Genomic DNA, 7437 nt, shown 5'->3' on the forward strand with positions numbered 1-7437 from the left:
AATTCAGTTCACAACACCTACTAGAATAAGCATGTCTTATTATCCTAAATGATTGTGACGTGCGGGAGTTACATAATTTTCAGAAATAACACGGTCTTGTACATAGCATTCTGTAGTGTTGGCAACAGTCTCATAAATTCCTGAAAAAGTAACAGAAGGCTATCTGATTGTGATTTTTAGAGATAATCTCTCTAGTATTCTTTGGTTCCTTTGTCAAAATTTTCAGGATTGTCATATATTTTTGAAAATTAGAATAAGCTCATTGCAATTATTGAATGCTATGCCTTTCAGTGTAATGTCTTCAGATGTGGAACTTCAACTCAACACTGAAAGAAGAACATGTAAGAGGCTCATGGAAAACAATTTGTTTTCACTATGACTAAGCAATCAGATTTGAAGGCATTCATACTGTCAAACTATTGGAAGTTACCAACAAATGTGACAAGGCATTTTCTGAGGCTTTCTGCTTTTAAGGGTTTCTAAAAAATAAAATGGAGAATTGTTTTAAATTTTTAAATGTGTAATAACTATGTCTTAAAACATTATTATGCACCAAGTATTTCCTCATCAGAACTGCATAGAGCCCTAGCAGGTTTGGCTCAGTGGATAGAGCATCAACCCTCAGACAGAAGGGTCCCCGGGTTTGATTCCAGCCAAGGGCACATACAGTGGTTGCAGGCTAGATCCAATCCCTGGCTTTGGTCCAGGTATGCAAGAGGCAACCGATAGATGTGTGTCACATCGATATTTCTCTCTCTGTCTGTCTCTCCCCTTCCCTTCCACTCTCTCTAAATGTCAATGGAAAAATATCCTTGGGTGAGGATTAACAACAACAAAAAAGAACTGTATAGAGACAAAATTCATTCAAAGGCACACTTAAAATGTGTATATTTTATTGTAGGGGAATTGTGCTATCGTACTGTAACTAAAGTTTATAGAGACTATAAAAGCGCTGTGACTATAAAACTAAGACTCACCCATATTTGGGGGCCAGGGTCATCAACTCCTCCCAGATTCAGCTGTGAAGACTTTTGCAAACATGCCCCCTCCAAGCTAATGCTTTTTCAGTGTCTTCAAGATGTGTATGGTCACAAAAAGGCCTGGGTAGTCATTAAACATATAGGTTCCAGGTCCCACCTATGACCTCTGAAACCCGTATTTTTAGCAAGTAAACTATGTGAGTCTGTGAATGGGCACATTTGAGAAACAGGACTTTTGTTTCCCAAGCCCTGCTTAGTAATCATTTTTCTACTCAGTTTTCTAAGTAAAATTCTTCCAGTTCAAATTTCTATTCTCTTTGAATTGTCTGATTTTTTTATAGGCCTCTGCTTTCTAGAATTCCAGATGTGGAAAATTGATGACATCTAAATCAATAATTCAAAAAAACAAAGAGAATAAATACAAGAAAAAAATTAAAGATGTCCTACTTTGGTTCATTTCACAACAGATAGTGGAGTGAAAGAAAAGAAAAATATAGTATTGACACTTCCAATGTCATCTTCCAAGGCATAACATAGCAACAATACTAGTATTCTTACCTCCCAACTTATGATGTACTTTGCTCAGAAACAAAGAAAAAGCTTCAAGCACTTTTATATTTATTTAATATCTGTGAATCAAAACAAAAAAAAAGTATCACCACCAACAAAAAAGCACTGAATAATTTCATTACTTACTTGGAAAAACATATTTACTAATTTAAAAAGGGAATTTTAAGCTGCCAAGTAGTTACTGATTTCTGAGTGCAAAGGAATTCATTTTAATACACACTTGTTTTGATTATTAACACTTACTGAGGTTAAATGTGCAGTGAATATAGTTCTCTTTGAATAATGTGGTCTCGGTGATTTTAACTAACTTTTATCTTCACAAATTCTAAATTATTGAATTATTTCAATAATGGTTACAGAAAGTTGTCCAAACTGTGTAATGCCTGAAATTTCTGATACCTAGAATAGGCATTACTACAAAAACAACCTCCTGGCTTGTTATTAGCAAGGGTTATTTATGTTTTACTAAAATGAAGGTCCTTAAAGAAGCTACAGAGAAAATGGTAAGAGTTCTTTCTTTTTTGCAGGTGCTTAGTATTTCATTGTGTAAATATACCACAGTTTTTTAATCCACTCATCTGCTGATGGGCACTTAGCATTTCTAAATCTTAGCTATTGTAAATTGTGCTACTATGAACATAGGGGTGCATATATCCTTTCTGATTAGTGTTTCTGATTTCTTAGGATATATTCCTAGAAGTGGGATCACTGGGTCAAATGGAAGTTCCATTTTTAATTTTTTGAGGAAACTCCATACCTGTTTTCCACAGAGGCTACACCAGTGTGTATTCCCACCTGCAAGATACTAGAGTTCCCTTTTCTCCACATCCTTGCCAACACTTGTCATTTGTTGATTTGTTGATGATAGCCATACTGATATGTGTGAGGTGGTACCTCATTGTCCTTTTGATTTGCATCTCTCAGATGATTAGTGACTTTGAGCATTTTTTCGTATGCCTCTTGGCCTTCTGTATGCCCACTTTGGAGAAGTGTCTTTAGGTCCTTTCCCCATTTTTTAATTGGGTTGTTTGTCTTCCTTTTGTTAGGTTTGTCTTACCATTTGCAACATCATGGATGGACCTGGACAGTATTATGCTGAGTGAAATAAGCCAATCAGGGAAAGATAAATATCACATAATCTCACTCTTATGTGAAATCAAATGAACAAAATAAACTGATGAAAAAAAATAGATCCAGACAGGTAGAACCAAGGAACAGACCATTGAACCTCAGAGGGAAGGCAGGGGAAAGTGGGTGGGTGGGAAGAGATCAACCAATGAACTTGTATGCATATATACATAACCCATGGACACAGACAATGGGGTGGTAAAGGCCTAGGGTGTGGGGCAGGGGTGGGATAGGAGAGGTCAATGGGGGCAAAAAGAGAACATATGTAATGTTTTCCACAATAAAGATTTAAAAAAAAAAAAAAGCTACATAGGAATCATTTGGAATATGCATCAAAAACAGATTCCTAGACCTAGCTCCAGAAATAATTGGTCTAAATCTTAAAGGCAGTGGGCCAAAAATCTGTATTTCAACTAGATTCTTGGGCAATTCATATGCTAAAACAATTTGAGGAATCTGTATTTTAAGAACTTTAAAGCTGATCAAGCTGATTCTTCTATTATCACTAAGGTCACAGTTTCTGTCATAGCCCAGAGGCACACATGTTGACAGTGTTATGTAGCTTGTTCAAAGGAACACTTTTCCCAAAGTAAACAAATAATGAGACAATCAATCGAAAACCTTCTTTAGAACCATCTGACATTGGTTTTAGCTACTCCTTTGGAGGGCTTACTAAAACCACAAACTGATAGGACCAATAATGTTTTCCTTGAAATGCCATAATTGCTAAAGTGCAGTCACTTAATTTAGTCAATTGCTAAAGCATATACTGTATATCCCCGCCTCCATTCATGGAAGCAATTTTTAAAAATATTTTCTGGCTGACAAAAATGAGTTGGTGCTAAGGAAAAGAGGATATTACATATGTAGGAACAGTGATTTAAAATTTTAAAATTCTAACATCACAAATATCAAGGAAACTGAGAGAAGAGATCAGATAACTGAGAATTAACAATAGATTGTTTTGTTGAAACATTTTTATTATTTTTTTTTAATATATTCTAATTGATTTCAGAGAGGAAGGGAGAAGGAGAGAGAAATAGAAACATCAATGATGAAAGAAGAATCATTGATCGGCTGCCTCCTGCACACCCCATACTGGGGATAGAGCGCATAACATGGACATGTGCCTTGACCTGGAATCTAACCTTGACCTCCTAGTTCATAGGTTGATGCTCAAGCACAGAGTCACACTGGCCAGGGTGAAACATTTTTATTCTTTATCTGTTTAAACATAATATTTTGTTTACTGATTACCATTCTTCTCTTTCTCCTTTCTTCCTGACTTCTGACTTTTCATCCTACCTTATCCACTTTCCTCATACTTTTTTTTTTTTTAATTAACAGAAATATCTTTCTCTAATGTTAAATATATAATTGTTTGAAGGGGATGGGGAACAACTTGAAATGAATCAGAAAACACCTTCACATTACTCATTTTTTTCATATACTTCAAATTTGTACTTAATGCCTTTTTCCTCCTGGACATCAGAAAGAACACCTGGGTACTCTGGGAGAAGTTTATATTTCTCCAAATCAATTTATGGAAAAAATGTATCCCTTTCAAATTCCTGCATGATCCTTGTCACAAAAAGTCATTGATGGCCGGGCTTGCTCATGGCTTCCTTATAAACGGAACTGCCTCCCACTATCCAAACCATGTCCACTTTATTTGTTAAATCTGGCTCCTCAATAAGTTTTAAGGCATCATCCAGACTTTTGGCGAGAAAATGAGCTCCTTTTGGAGGTTCCTTGAGTTCTCTACTGAGAACTAAATTAACCCTGTCCTTTAAAGGCCTACTCTTCACGGGAATGGAGAACCAGGTCTTCCTACCCATAATCACCAAATTCTGTTTACCTTCTGCTGAAGTCGTTGTGGTCATTCTTTGGAAATACTTGAATTCATTCCTGAGCGGAGGCCAAGGCAGGTCTCCGTTCTTGCCGATGCCCATGTTCTGGGACACAGCGGCGATGCAGTTTAGTGTACGAACCATGACGGAGGCACTAAAATCCTTGGAGCTTGCTAGCCACACAGCAACTGTCTCCTCATTCCTTGTATTTTCTAATTTGTATGTAACATGATCACTTTATGTTAGGTAAATAGTTTATCAAGTTTTTACAGTATGTACCTTAAATATTTGGAGGACAAAATTTGACATAAAACTGATTCCACTTGATAACAATCCACATTATAACAGCATTTCCCTGAGCTTGTTTTAATTTGATCTTTGTCCAGTACAAAAATCCTATAATAATCAGCTATAAAAATGATGAGATAACGCAGGTTATCATGAGTCACATTTTCCCTGTGTGGTGGAAAACATGCTTCCTCAAGGCATGCACATAAAAAAAAACAACACAAACTCAGAATACATTTGGTATATATGTACCAAGGGAAAGATGAAGACTTTTTTCTGATCTTTAAAAAAAACACCACTACTTTTAAGAATGGCTGAGGAAGAGGAGCAGTCAGCACCGGTTTGCATAGAAATCGATGCCCTATGAAGCCATTTACTAAAGAGCACCTTGACAACCTGAAAGAGTCAATGCATCTCATAAAGTGAGGTTTCCAGGAAGCACAGAAAGGGTCTAGCAGAATATTTGTGTGGTGCCATTTTAAAATAAGCTAAATAATTTATTGATGCAGCTCCTTTCCTTTCACAACGTTTTGAAAACAGAATGGTTTTAAAGTTGTATAATCATTTTAGCAAGGTGAATCCTTCGGCGATAACAGAAGAAACTTGAAGAGATGCAATTAAAATTACGGCAAAGCCCTAATTAAAAATTGAGCACATGTTCCAATATGAATGTTCCTTCATATAAAATTACAAAATATAAAATGACAAACTTGTAATAACACATATAGGAAGCCCTCTCACAAAAATAAAATAAAATAAAATAAACGTTTTGTCATGTTTACTTTATTTATTTTTAAATTTTGGATAAACATGCTTATTCATATATTATTAAAATGATAAAATTACTTTCCCATTCACAATGGCTTGATTCTCCAGTTTTAATTTCCATATTTAGAAGTTTCCCTTAAGTCTCAGGAAATATATACATATGACATTATGAGTAGTATTTATATGTGTAAATCTAATAGGTAAATAGCTATATGTTAATAGATATACTAATTATATAGATATGTGTATGTTTGTAGTAGGCATACAAGTATGTACATATGAATATGTAGGATGGGTAGAATATGTGTGTGTGTATTGACAGAGACTTTGTTTTGACTCAGTATCTTAGTATAATGTAGGTTATCAATAAACAGGTAATGAGTGAATTATGTTCCGAAATTTAGCATTAATCTTTAACTATAAAATCTTTATATATCATTGAAAATAAGCTATTTAACTTCAACAAAGTATTGATATTTCAGCTATAATCAAATATAAACTTTATTTGGGATAAATTTTATTTGTAAAACTCTACATAAAAAATTTACTAGTGTTTAAGAGTCCTAATGAATTTTACTCTCCAATAATTAAAAAGATACTTCCCCATTATATATCTTTTTATCAAATTTTTATTTGATATATTTCCCATTAGCTCCAGTTTAAAAATAAAGATTAGTGATGCTCTTCAAAGAAGCATCATATCCACTAAAATCCAGCTTCTGCACAACCTAAATGTATTTTTAATTCACTGTACAATATAAGGACTATTACCTATAATATAAAGTGGTGGTACATTTACACAATGGAATGCTATGCATCTATAAAATAGAAGGAACTCTTTCCCTTGAGACAGCATGGAGGGACCTGGAGAGCACTATGCTAAGCAAAATAAGCCAGTCAGAGAAAGACAAGTATCACATGATCTCACTCATATGTGGAATCTAATGAACAAAATAAACTGACAAACGCAATAGGGGCAGGGGCATGGAAGCCTGGCACAGACTGAGGGATCTCAGAAGGAAGGTGGGAGGAGGGGCCGAGAGAGATTCTCCAAAGAACTTATACACATACTAGAGGACCAATGCACGAAATGCATGCAAGGGGCTTGGCCCTCTCAGCCACGGAGGCTTGCCTCGGCCCTCGCAGCCCCAGCTTCATCTGGAAGGTCGTCTGGAAGGACATTCAGAAGGTTGTTTGGCTGTCCGGTCTAATTAGCATATTACACTTTTATTATTATAGATATGCATAGCCTATGGACACAGACAATATTGTGGTGAAAGCCTGGGGTGGAGCGGGAACCAGATGAAGGGGAAAATGAGGCATATCTATAATACCTCAAGAATGAAAATAAATAAATAAATAAATAATTTTACATTCATCACCAAAGGCCTTTCCTTTTCCTAACTTCAAGGCAATCTACCATGAACATCTATCCATCAAACTGTCCTTCATATGTTCTTCTTCACAGGATTTATAAATAGACCATAGGATTGCAAATTCTCACTCAGATAAAACATTTTAAAAAATTTTAGTGAGTATAATGGTAATATAATATTCAACACAAATTATATAAAACTAATAAATGTGATCCATTTATTATAAAAAAAAATAAAAAAGTATGCTCCCAGGCATAAAAAGTATGCTCTAGGAACTAGAAATAGCAAGACAGATAGGATCTGTGTTCTAGTAGAAATTAGTTTATTATAGTAATAAGAATATGACATTATTTATCTAACTATAGGCCCGGTGCATGGCATTCGTGCACTGGAAAGGGGGGTCCCTCAGCCCAGCCTGTGCCCTCTCGCAGTCCAGGAGCCTTGGGGGATGTCTGACTGATGGCTTAGCAGGGAGTG

The 7437-nt window shown here is 35.5% G+C and overlaps 1 pseudogene; it reads right to left on the reverse strand.

Annotated features, from left to right (window-relative positions):
• Positions 1–4030: 4030 nt before the first annotated feature.
• LOC103286706 (dihydrofolate reductase-like) lies at positions 4031–4705 on the reverse strand (annotated as a pseudogene).
• Between the last annotated feature and the right edge of the window lie 2732 nt (positions 4706–7437).

This window comes from Eptesicus fuscus, chromosome 3 (genome assembly GCF_027574615.1).
Source record: "Eptesicus fuscus isolate TK198812 chromosome 3, DD_ASM_mEF_20220401, whole genome shotgun sequence".
Taxonomy (NCBI): Eukaryota; Metazoa; Chordata; class Mammalia; order Chiroptera; family Vespertilionidae; genus Eptesicus; species Eptesicus fuscus.